This window comes from Carettochelys insculpta, chromosome 2 (genome assembly GCF_033958435.1).
Source record: "Carettochelys insculpta isolate YL-2023 chromosome 2, ASM3395843v1, whole genome shotgun sequence".
In the NCBI taxonomy this organism is placed as follows: Eukaryota; Metazoa; Chordata; order Testudines; family Carettochelyidae; genus Carettochelys; species Carettochelys insculpta.
The window spans coordinates 255,185,420-255,198,877 of record NC_134138.1 but is presented as its reverse complement, the minus strand read 5'-3'; positions in this window follow the sequence as shown (position 1 = coordinate 255,198,877).

Sequence of the window (13,458 nt, the reverse complement as noted above, 5' to 3'; positions counted from 1 at the left end):
GGAGCAGTGCCTGCGGGTGTAGGAGCAGTGGCTGGAACTCCAGAAGAGGGTGCTGGCCTGGCGCCAGGAGGCATGGGGAGCCTTCAAGTGCGCATTCGAGCACATAGAGCAATACCTGGCCCCCCCATGCCGTGCTGCCTTCTGTTGTGCCCGCCCTGCCCGCTGCTCCACCCGCCACTCCGACCGCCGCTCCGACTGCCATCCCACCGCCATCCGCCACCCTGGGGCCTTCCTGCAAGGGGGACCTGGGGCCTGCTGACACCCGCCGGCAATACCTGCTGGTTCGCCCAGCCCCCACCCAGCCTTGGCCAGGGCTCAGGCCGAAGCGAGGGTCACGCCCGCCAACCCCAGGCACCAGACAGTAGAAGTGTGCGGGGCCGAGGACGTGGCCCCCCCTCCCCCTTTGTACATATCCCCCATCATATATTTGTATATAGTTTGTGTTAGACCCCTGTTCTTTTATGTGTTAGACCCCTGTTCTATTTACACTTACCCCCCCATGTAAATAGTTCCCCCTTTTTGTTCTAAAAAGTGCACTCAACCACCTGGCGCGCATGGTTCAAGCACGTGTTGAAGTGCTCCTGGCTGGCTGAGAGACGGCCCGTGTAAGGGTGCATGAGCCAGGGCCAGAGGGGGTACGCCACGTCTGCGACGCCGCAGGGGGCATGGTGGTGTCCCCCACAGGGATCTCCCACTGGGGGATGTAGGTCCCCGCCTCCAGCCAGTGGCACAGACCCGAATTCCTGAACACCCGGGCGTCGTGGGTGCTGCCAGGCCACCCAACATAAATGTCCAGGAAGCGGCCCCGCTGTCCACCAAGGCCTGGAGGACCACTGATTGGTAGTCCTTCCTGTTCAGGAAGCATCCTCTGCTGTGCTCCGGAGCACGGATGGGGATATGGGTCCCATCCAGAGCCCCAAAGCAATTTGGGAAGCCCAGGCTGGCAAGCCCCGCGATGGCAGCATCTGGGTCCCCAAGCCGCACGAGCCTGTGGAGGAGCAGGGCATTGATGGCGCGGACGACCTTCAGGGGAAGGACATGGAAGAGCACCAGTGAAGGGTGTGCAGAATGTGTCTGGCCCTCCAGCCCAGGGCTGCCCTCCACACCAGGGCTCCCTCCCCCAGGCCTCCCTCCCCCAGGGCTGCCCTCCACCCGAGGGCTGCCCTCCACCCCAGGCCTCCCTCCCCCAGGGCTGCCCTCCACCCAGGGCTGCCCTCCACCCCAGGGCTCCCCCCCCAGGTACCCCTCCGGGTCCTCTTACCTCCATGAGGACAGCCCCGACAGTGGCCTTGCCCATGCCAAACTGCTGCCCCACGGATCTGTAGCTGTCTGGAGTGGCCAGCTTCCAGACAGCGATGCCAACCCGTTTCTCGACCGTGAGGGCACACCGCATGGAGGTGTCCTGGTGCCTCAGTGCTTGGGTGAGCCACTGGCAGAGCTCCAGGAATGTCTGCCAGCTCATGCAAAAGTTCTGGAGCCAGCTCTTATTGTCCCACTCGCTGAGCACCAGCCGCTCCCATCAGTCGGTGCTCGTGGGGTAGCTCCACAGCTGGCGGCATGCGTGGTGGGGGGGGGTTGGCGGGCAGCAAGGTCTGGGGCTGCTTCCTCCTCCCATGGGGGCAGCTCCTCTTCTGCGAATAGAAGGTGGTCAGCTGCCTCTTGCATAGCATTGAGCAGGGCAAGCACTGCTCCTGCAGGGGCGGCTGTGTGGACCTCTGGCTGCTGCTGCTGCTGCTGCTGCTGCTGCTGCTGCTGGGGGTCCGTACTGCCTTGACGGGGTGTGCGTGCCTGTGGCTCTGCAGACCGCGTGCTGTGCAGGCTGAGTGTGTCTGGGAGGGGCCCTTTAAGGGAGTGGCTAGCTGTTGCCCCGGAAGTGCTAGTCCACCCTGTGACCCTGTCTGCAGCTGTTCCTGGCACCCTTATATCGATGTGGGCCATTTTGGCGTGTAGACGCTCCCCTGCAGCGCCTACTTCGATGTGGTGCTGCCCAACGTCGATGTTGAACGTCGACAGCACCAGCCCTGGAGGACATGTAGATGCTATGCATCGAAATAGCTTATTTCCATGTAGCATCCCCGTGTAGACGTAGCTTTTGTAGCCTGAAAGCCCTGGAGTTATAGGGGCACTTACTGGGCACGTGGAGAAGCAAACAGAAATTCTTGCTTTGCCTGGTTTGGAGCAGTGACTTAAACCTCTCTCTCCCCTAACCTAAGGGGAGCAGAGAATGTCTCCCCTTTCCCCCCCGCCCCAGACTTCCCTGACTCATTTCCTTAGACCCTGAATTCTCTCCAGGCATTGTATGTAGCTTGTGTCTGACAGATCTGCTGGCCACCTTAGGGACTCTGTGAATGTGTCACTTTTGAGAATTTTACTCTGAACCTTTTTTTCCTTTTTTTTTTCTTCAAGCAGAATTGTCTAGATTCAGCCAGGCATTTACCGACTGATCCAAAGCCCACTGAAAGAAATGGGAGTCTTTTCATGGTTTCAACAGATTTTAATCATGACTGTACTTTTATTGACTTAAATGGAGCTACTGAAATTTTAAAAAATAGACATTATTTAATTATATTTATATAGAGAGAGAACACATATATTGAAAAAAATATTGACGTTAACATAAAATGTCTTTCCCATCCGCTTATGTGCAAAGGAAAGAAAGAAAAGAAATGAGTAATACTCAGTCTGACTTTTCTCCTGCGGTTTGTTTTTCAGAGACATTCCAGAAATGTATTCCAGATGTTTTCAAATCCTTGTAAGTTATTTTCCATACTATATATAACTTTTGCTAGTGTATCAGCTCTCTCTCTCTCTCTCTCATCTTTATTATTATTTTTTGACTTGTTGGCTCAGATGAATTAATTTGGCATTCTTTCCAAAATGCCTGTTGGAAATGTATTATCTGATCTTATACTGTTGCAGATACTGATCTCTCTCTCTTTAGGAGGTTATTAATTGAGTAATAATACTTAGCCATATTAGCTGCATTTCAAAAATGTAAAAGATATCAATTTATTACATCACTATCAAATTAATAAATAGGGTTTTTAAAATTGTATTAGTATTATGTGCAGTCACACAAAAACTGGTAAAACACAAATTATAGCCTTATCTAGCATTCATAATGCAAAGTGTGACTAAAAATGTATAGCCTTTGTCTGACTAATTATGAGTCTGTCCTTTCAAAATTCACTCTTAATAGTGATTGCTTAGACATTATTTGGCAATTTTGTCTCTAGTTGTATTTGCTGTCATGCAAAAAAAGTGGCTGTCAAACCCCCAAAAAGAGAAACAAACTATTTTAATGAACTCCAGAGTATTTCCCCCCTCCCTTCTTTGTGTCATGTAGATGAACTTGGTCAACATTCCATTCTCTTCATGAGCTAAACACGTGAAGTTTCACCCTTCTCTGGAACTGCCGCTTGGCAGTGATGTTTATTCACTCCTTCCCAAGGTTACAGTTATGCTCTGCAGAGTTGATGGGAAACTGCCACTCTCCTATGTTGTTACTGGAAGGAAAGTGTGTGGGAATAAGCCAGAACTCCACTGGGGGTTCCAGATGCTCACTGAGAAGAAACAGATTTTTTTCATGGCCCTGAAGTACCTACTCAGGACTTCTTAAAGCAATTTTTTTTTGGCGTGGTGATATTATCTCTTTGTTGAATAAGTAAAAATAACCCACAGCAGTTCTGCTTCTAAAATATCTGAAACTCCTCTTTTATTTAAAAGCACACAGTCAGAGAACCCAGCTGCTGTTAATCAGAGCAATGCCACTGTTTGTCAGGGGAGTATCTGGCCCATCACCCAGTAAAAAATATAGATTATATAAATCCACACAACACAGATTCTCTCAAAGCCCTCATTGAGCAACATATTGATACTAAACATTTTTATTAGGAAAAAGTGATAGGTGAGTCTTGGCCCCATGGGTCCGTATCCAAACTCCAACAAAGTTAGGGTGGTGGTAGGATAAGGGGCATTCATTTGTTGTATTACAGATAATATCCTCACCTCCCATGGAAGTCAAGAGAAGCTGTGGCATTAAACTTCACAGTGAGCCAGAATTCACAGTGTAAGAGAGGAAAACTTTTCATGAGGAGCAGACCCAGCTCTGGATCTGAACTTCCCCCCAAGCTCAGAGATGTTTGGATTTCAGGGTTTACTATAGGGTGACCAGACACCTCAATATTATCAACACCATCCCAATATTATATTTGTCTTATATAGGCAACTAAAACCTCCTCCTCAAAAAAGTGTCTCAATTTTTTACACTTGCTCTCTGGTCATCCTAGTTGAATGATTGATTGATTGATTTGTTACAATGACGTTTAGTGGGATCAACAATGATCAGGTATGCATTGTGCTAAACACCCAGTAAGAGAGAGGATCACTGCCTCCAAAAGACATACAATTTAAAAAGAAAAGACAGAAGAACTGTGGGAGAAGTACTGTTCCCTTTCTAAGGTGGAAAACTGAGGCAGAGGAACATTAAGAAATTTGCCAAAGGCTACAAGGGAGGTTTGTTGGAGAGCTACAATTTTAATACGTGCCTCCAAGGCTGGTTCTTTAATCATAAGATCACCTTTCCTCTGACATAGACTACCCTGTTTGCAATGTGAAAGAAAACAATGGCTTAAACACATTTTAAGAAATCACAACATTTCAGTAACGCAGCATTTCCCAGACTAATTTGGCCATGGAACACATTTGGACTTGGAATATATTGATGGAACACATACGTGCTGCAGGGGAGGGGGGAGAAGGGCTTCATACCAAAAAATTGCCAGACATAATGCTCAAAAGTTGATTTACGAGAGTTAGTTTTTTAAGATGTCTTTTATTTTACAAACAATAAAAAATCAGAAGAGAAAATCATCTGAAGAATGAATGTCCTTCTGACAATAGGATGGATAGCAACCCTATAATTAAATACAAAAAAATGAAAAAATTATGTACAACCCCAAAGCAAAACATCAGTATAATAGCCAAAAGAAGAATGGTTGGTGGTGGTCTTTTGTACAAAAATTAGAAAGGATGATATTGTTCAAAAAGGGCTGTCTTTCCTTAAAGCTTAAATATTTTTATGAAAAAGGCATAAAAAACAAATTAGGCAGGGAAACTTATATTTAAAGTTTATATTTTTATAGTTTTTCTATTTTTACAGAAAAAACCTGGAGAATAAAAATGTGTCATTTCACAGAGTTTTTTTTCCTGTTTTTAAAGGGAAGACTGTGTTTTGCATCTTTTGATCTCAAATCTGCTTAATATTAAGAACAGTGCTAGAGATTTGGATCCGCTTATTGCGTTCAGCCTTATTTTATTTCTCTGAACACAACCTGTGCTGAAACAATCCGAATCTACTCTGATTTTTGGCACAAGTCACATAATAACTACACCATTATGAATGTGTTATAAATATTAATATATCTACAATCTAAATACCATTCAAATGCCTTAATATTTTTGATACATGCATTATTTCATATTAAATATTTTAGAAGGAAACATATCACCACGATCAATTTTTTTTTCATGGAAAGCCTATTCACATTGCATGTAACATCAGAGTTTCACGGAATGCAGTTTGGGAAATGCTGCAGTAACATGTACCGTCTGTAGTAAACACAATTACTCTGAGGAGAGTACACCAGTTTGGAAGCATGCCATTATTATGCCTCTGCCTGTGAAGTAAAGAAACAAGCTATCTTTGTTCTCCTGGCACTGACATGTCCAAATATCAGAGTCAACATTTTTTAAGTTTGCGAGGAGTGGGAGAGAGAAGAGGAGAAGAGAGGTTTATTTTGTAAATGCTGCTCTAATACAGAGTTTGTATAATTTCAGAAAACAAAAATTAGTGCTTCAGCAGTAGACAGGATGTACCCTGAATAACGATGCATCCTGTGGATATTTACTATTGAGTGGTTTTTAACTGAAAGGAAAGTGGGAGACGCTACAGAAAGCAATTCCCATCCATTTCCTAACATTTAAAGCAGGAGCACAGAACGGCCATTTATGGCAGTCTTATTGAAACAATAAGTTTCTAAGTGCCAAAAAGATGACATCATACTAAACAAGGAAGAACGAAAAAGAACTATAGCTGCAAGCTGCCATGCCAAAAGTTTTGTTTTGCTTCTACAATAACCATAAATTGTGGCAATTTTCCTCAGGAATCCAAAATTTAAACATAACAGAAAAAATACTAAAAATCCCCAGCAAACCTGTTTTAAAAATTACCAGTTGGCAGATGACGCTTCTTACATCTTAGCTCTTGTGTTTTGTGTGTGTGTGTGTGTGTGTGAGAGAGAGAGAGAGAGAGAGAGAGAAAGGGAGAGCAGGAACGAGGGAGAGAGGGAGAGAGATTTGGTTAGCACTGGAGAAAAACAGATTTTAAACCACTCTCACTGCAGTTAGGAAAATTTAGAACAACTCTTGTTTCAGCAGTAAACTAGCCCAAGACATTTTATTTGTGTTCCACTCAGTTGCTTCCTGCAGTGCAGAAGATACATTCAGCTCAAGCAGATCCTAAAACAGTGTCTTCAAAAATGTTTTTGCTATAGGTAAGGGATACATTTGGCATTGCCAGGTTACCCTGGAAGGCTTCAAAGAGTCTTGAAGGGATAGAACTTACATGCACATTGAGCTCACTGAAGGATTAGAATCTAAAACAGCTTTGGAGTGATGGAGTGATAAAACACAAACTGTGAATCACTGGAGTGAAATTGTAATCCCACGGAAGTCCGAAGGCATTTTCCTGTTGACTTAATAAAGTGAGGCCTTCACCCCTGGTTCTTTCATTTCCTCCCATTTAAAAAACGTGCCACAGCATTTTACAGTGATGGTCCACTACACTACATCTTCAATTTGAATAGCCTCAATATTTTGGATTATTCCGGTGTTACATTTTAAAGTGTTGGTAGCTCATTTTTTGTGCATTTTTCTTAAAGCCCCAACTCTTGGAATCCTCATGTACATTTCTCAATTTTCAATTATTTTAATGTAAATTTCTGGCCCTGTGTTTTTGCATAGAAAAACTTCAAATTGTGAATCCTAAAATCTGAAAACTACAGGACAAATAAAATATACTATTTCTTTTAGAATTCTCTAATTTTACAGCCAATCTCATGATCTGGAGAGCTTGACGTGAACTTTGAACATTGGCAATACTGATGTTGTAAGGGCTCCCCTTGCTCCACCATGTTTCTTATGGTGTTTAGAGTACAGTTTCTAGCTAGAAGCCAAAATGAAAAAGATTTGAGAAAATTATAACAAAATCAAAAGGGGCATCAGAATATTATAGAAGCTTAACCAAGGTTCTGTTTGAGCTCATTTATAAAAATAGATGTAGATCTAGCAAAAAGGAGGTTCTTAATTTACTTGGATGGGGTCAGTCATTCTTTCTTCTGAACTTCAAGAAACTTGTGCGCCAGAAGAATGTGATTTCTTACTTTTCCAGGTAGCCACTTTTGTACCTTCTCAGAAAAAAACATAGGAACAGCTTCATGTGCTCCATAGAGATGGACACAGGGATGGGTTCAGTCAAAATTTACATACACCTATCAGAGTTTGTGAATGTACACGTAAGGTTTATTTTTTGTGTTTGAACTTTTGAAATCTGAAGAGTTCATCAGAGTAGTTAACCTCACACTTCATCTGTACTGTGAGGATAACTTTTTGTTAAGAAGTGAGTGCATTTCTTCCCCTTGTAAGGTTGTTTTAGAACTTACTTTCGGTTATTTTAAATTATTTTTCAAGAGGTGGAGCTTTCATTCAATTCTTTCCCCTTTAAATAGTGTTATGGTTTCTGGATCTTGCCTTCTAGCACAAACTAAACTCTGAACATTAGAACTGATGATAACCGAAATTATTGTATCTGCATGTGAATGACAGTTGATGATGACTTCCTTCCCCCATGCACATGAAGATGTTTTAGAATTCAGTCCTAAATTCCGTAGGGATTGAGGGACTTCAGCACCTCACGGAAATTGCTAAACCTGGATCAAGTCTTTATTTTCTGTTCATAATGCTGAAGGCTCGTGTTTAATTATCCTGCATCCTTTTATCTAAAGAATACTTTGAATTCAATATATATATATATATATATATATATATATATATATATATATATATATATATATTTGGACATTGACATGTTTTTGTATGACCCATTTCTGACACATTCCTAAATTACAGGAAAGCTGAAACAAGGTACAGATGGTTAAACCCAGGGCCAGCTCTTTAGCTGGTATTAGCTGGTGTAGTTCCACTTTTTTCAGTGGTTCCATACTGATTTACAGTAGCTGATGAGCTAGCCTGAATAGCTTGACTATTAATTTGTTAAGAAAGTGCTGTTTCCCAGGAGATTTTCATGGGGGTCAATAGAAGATTGCATCTGGTAAATGCCACAAAGTCTCTGTGATTTGAGATTTCCATGGACATTTGCCAGGAGAACTGTAAATGTGATACAGTACATTACAAATTTAGAGCTCAGCTTTTGAAACTTGCCATTGCATGGCTCACTGATTCAGCTGATCTGAAAATAAACTAGTAAATTACAGCATAAGGAGAAATACAATTCTCTGCCTGTGTAGACAGCAATATTAACAATTAAACGCAGGAGGAAGTGTGTGTGTGTGTATATATGTATACACACACACTCTCTCCCTCCTGAGTTTAATATTATATATATTTGCTTGTAACAACCACCATTATTCTTTACTGGAAGAGTGTAAGATGGTCTAAAATAATTTATTACAGTTTGTGCAATGTAGCATACCATAGATCATACAGATAATTATACCTTGACTATTTTTGAAAAGTATCATCTCAGATAACCAGGCTGTTGTGAAATATTTTGAAAAGCTTATAATGAATCTGTTCTGCCTACTTTTTGTGTGAACTGCAAGGTGAAATGTGAGCTGTATTTCATTTTGTTCTGCTTTCTTGTTCTCCCTGTGAACTAACTGGCTCAGCTGTTTCCGAATCTGGAATGTGGTGGGTTTCAATAAACGAGTGTCTGAAAGTCAGTGCATATTTTTGTACCCATGATCACTCTTTTGCCAGCTGCTGACTCACCCAAGGTGTTGAATACTCAGCTCTCACTGATTTCAGTCCACAAAGATGGACTGAACCTCCTGTGTAGAGGAGGTGGACATCACTTCGAAGGATCAGGCTTGTGCTGGGGAATTTTAGTACATAAAGATGACTATGGCTACATCTACACTGGGACGCTACGTTCAAATAGCTTATTTCAACATAGTGAAATCAAAATAAGCTATTTCAATGTGTAGCGTCCACAATCCTCCAGGGCTGGTGCCGTCAACGTTCAACATTGAAGTAGGACAGCACTAAATTGAAATAGGCCCCGCAGAGGAGCGTCTACACACAAAAGCAGGCCCAATCAGAATAAGGGGGCTAGGAAAGCCTGCGGACAGGGTCACAGGGCAGACTAGCCCTTCTGAGGCAACAGCAAGCCACTCCCTTAATTGGGCCCTCCCAGGCACGCTCGGCCAGCACAGCACAGGTACACAGAGCCGACAACCACTTGCAGACCCTGTGCATGCAGCATGGACCCCCAGTAGCAGTAGCAGCAGCAGCAGCAGCAGCCAGAAGCCCACATGGCCACCTCTGAGGCAGGGGCTGCTCTGCTCAGTGCCGTGCAGGTGGCCGCCCAGCATCTCCTGGAAAATGAGCTGTCCTCCTTGAGGGATGAAGGAGCTGCCCCAGACCACCATGCGGCCCTCCCAGTCCCCCTTCCCCACTCCAGGCACACTGCTGGCAATGGAGGTACCCCACCAACACAGAGTGGTAGGAGCAGCTGGTGCTCAAGGAGTGGGGCAATGACCGCTGGCTCCAGAATTTCTGGATGAGCTGGCAGATGTTCCTCAAGCTGTGCCAGTGGCTTACCCCTGCCCTGCGGCACCAGCACACCTCCATGCAGCGTGCCCTCACCGTCGAGAAACGGGTCGGCGTCACTGTCTGGAAGCTGGCCACTCCAGACAGCTAATAATCCATAGTAGTAGTTCGGTGTGGGCAAGGCCACCATCAGGGCTGTCATCATGGAGGTAAGGGGACCCCGGGGGGGAAGGGGGGAGCCCAGGGGGAAGCTCAGGGGAGGGCCAGGCACACCCTGCACACCCCTCATAGGTGCTCATGCCCTCCCACTGGTGGTGGTCTGTGCACTGAACGCTCTGCTGCTCCACAGGCTCGTGCGGCTCGGTGACCTGGATGCAGCCATCACGGGGTTTGCCGGCATGGGGTTCCCTAACTGCTTCAGGGCACTGGACGGGACCCACATCCCCATCCGTGCCCTGGAGCACAGCAGAGGACGCTTCCTGAACCAGGAGGGCTACCACTCGGTGGTCCTCCAGGCCATGGTGGACAGCCTTGGCCACTTCCTGGACATATATGTTGGCTGGCCTGGCATCACCTACAACGCCCGGGTTTTTAGGAACTCGGGCCTGTGCCACTGGCTGGAGGTGGGGACCTACTTCCCCCAGAGGGAGATCCCTCTGAGGGACACCACTGTGCCCTTCTGCCCTTCTGATGTTGTTAAGGTCCTGTGATGTAGATATGTGAGCTGAGCTGACACCGACATTTGTTGCAGGGATTGGTTCCAGGTTTAGAGTTACTGTGGTGTGGTCTATAGTTGCTGGTGAGAATTTGTTTAAGGTTGTTGGCCTGTCTGTAGATGAGGACTGGCGTGCATCCCAAGGTCTGTGAGAGTGAAGGATTGTTGTCCAGAATGGGTTGTAGGTCACTGATAATGCACTGGAGAGGTTTTTAGCTGAAACCAATCCCTGAAACAAATGTCGGTGTCAGCTCAGCTCACATATCTACCCCAGCGATATCATCACAGGACCTTAACCACATCAACCATACCATCAGGGGCTCTTTCGCCTCCACATTTACTAATGTAATATATGCCCTCATGTGCCAGCAATGCCTCACTACAATATATATCGGCCAAACTGGACAGTCTCTATGTAAAAGAATAAATGGACACAAATCAGATATCAGGAATGGTAACATACAAAAACCTGTCGGAGAACACTTCAATCTCCCTGGACACTCAGTAACAGATTTAAAAGTAGCAATCGTACAACAAAAAAACTTCAAAAACAGACTCTAAAGAGAAACTGCAGAGCTTCAATTCATTTTCAAATTTCACACCGTCAACCAAAGATTGAACAGAGACTGGGAGTGGCCAGCATATTACAAAAGCAGTTTTTCTGCTCTTGGGTTTGCACCTCAACATTAGCTACTGATGATGGGCCACATCCTCCCTGACTGAACTGATTTCTCGTCTTTTGATGTTCACAACTCCACATTAGCTGTTGATAATGGGACACATCCTTTGTGACTGAATAGACCTTGTCAGCTCTGGCCCTCCCCTTGGCTGAGACTACCTCCTTTTCTTAAGCCCATATATTTGAACTCTCCTCTGGAAACGCCCCACACATGCATCTGATGAAGCGGGTCTTTTCCCACAAAAGCTTATGCTCCAAAATACCAGTTAGACTATAAAGTGACAAAGGATTTCTTGTTGTTTTTAACAGCTGATGAAAAGAATAAAAAATGTAGATTATATTAAAAACTACATGGGATATATATTATAATGTCTGATATAACGACCAGAAACATGGAAAATGCCTCAGTGAGATTCATAAAAGCAATGCTAGATTGAGAAGAAACTCAATTTGTCAACATTAAATAATTCTTCAAAATTTCAAACAACTGTCTGAAAGTGAGGATTTCCAGCACAGTATTAGCCAGACACATAGATTGATTCAATTATATTTTGCTAGTGAAGCAACATCGCTTCAGTTTTTCAAAGAAGGAAGCATAATTTAAAAGTTACTCTTAAAAAAGCATTCCCACAGTAATAGCAATGTATTAGTACTTCCCTGTGTTTTAGGAGGTTTGACTTAGACCTTGATTGGCAGATAAGGTGGATTCATCAAAATCAAAGCTTCTTACAAAAATGTATTGGTTTTGATGGCATTTCATCAGGAAGGTTTCTCAGGTGCAGGATGGACTTTTTTGGTGAACACCAGGCTAGACTGGGTACAAGAGCTAACAGTCCACTACAGAACATTATCACAAGAAGAGTTCCAGAGTCCTTAGCCCAGGTCAGGTAGAACACACACTCCAAATTGGGTCTGTGCCACCCTTGATAAAACTCCTAATTACAAGGGTACTCTTAGGTGGGGTGGGAGGAATGCTTCTTTCAGCTGTTTCTTTCATAATTTTTGTTTGGAAGATGTCATTCTAGTTACAATGCAGAATAAAAGTAAATGTCAAAACCCTTACCTGCTTTGCAAACCAGTGTTGTTTGGATTGACATTTTGGGTCAGGTTCTTGTTGCAATACACCATATCTAGTGATATATACCCACTTTGCACTGATGTGGAGGACAAAAACATTGACGGCCTGCAGGGACTGGGCTGGGGGACACATACAACAGTCAGGTAGATTCATATGTAGGGGTAATAAACATATTACATTAATTCAAACAGTGAAGCCAAATACTTCTTTCCAGGACTTAGCTCATGTAGTAGGGCTGAGCAAGGAGTCATGTTTGCAGGAGGAAGGACAGTAGCAAGTCCTGACTCTTCGTTATGGCACAGCAATAGTACAATTCTGCAGCTGCTCCAACTACTTGCTGGAATAGTGTTCACTGTGTAATGAGAGAGATATCACAAATCTGGAGCATGATGGATCATCCCACGCTTACCCTGTTCAACATGCCTCACTACTTATAGCATTGAAAAGAGCTTCCATACAGTTGAGCTGTGCACTATTACCATATCAGGAATACAACGCAGCCTTACCAGAGACATCTGTACTACGTGCCTTTCTGTTGTGCGACTGTCCCCACTCTAGTGGCTGCTAGTCCAACCTAAGATTGAGGCACCTGCAGCTGTGGCTAATAGCTCAGGTAGCAGAGACTTATGCATACAACTCCAAAGGTCCTGTTTTATCCCAGCTGATGATAAGTTCAGGGTCTGTCAGTGTCATGCTTCTCTCTCGTGCAGGAAACCTACAGGGGCTACCTTAGAAGAGTCTATGACAGGGCAGGTTTTGCCCCATACAAAAGTAAAAGTAAACATAGAATCATAGAATACTAGGACTGGAAGGGACCTCGAGAGGCCATTGACTCCAGCCCCCTTCCCAGTGGCAGGACCAAGTACTGTCTAAACCATCCCTGATGGACATCTATCTAACATGTTCTTAAATATCTCCAGTGATGGGGATTCCACAACCTCCCCTGGCAATTTATTCCACTGATTGACCACCCTGACAGTTAGGAACTTTTTCCTAATGTCCAACCTAAACCTCCCTTGCTGCAGTTTAAGTCCATTGCCTCTTGTTCTATCCTCAGAGACCAAGAAGAACAAGTTTTCTCCCTCCTCCTTATGACACCCTTTTAGATACCTGAAAACCACTATCATGTTACCCCTC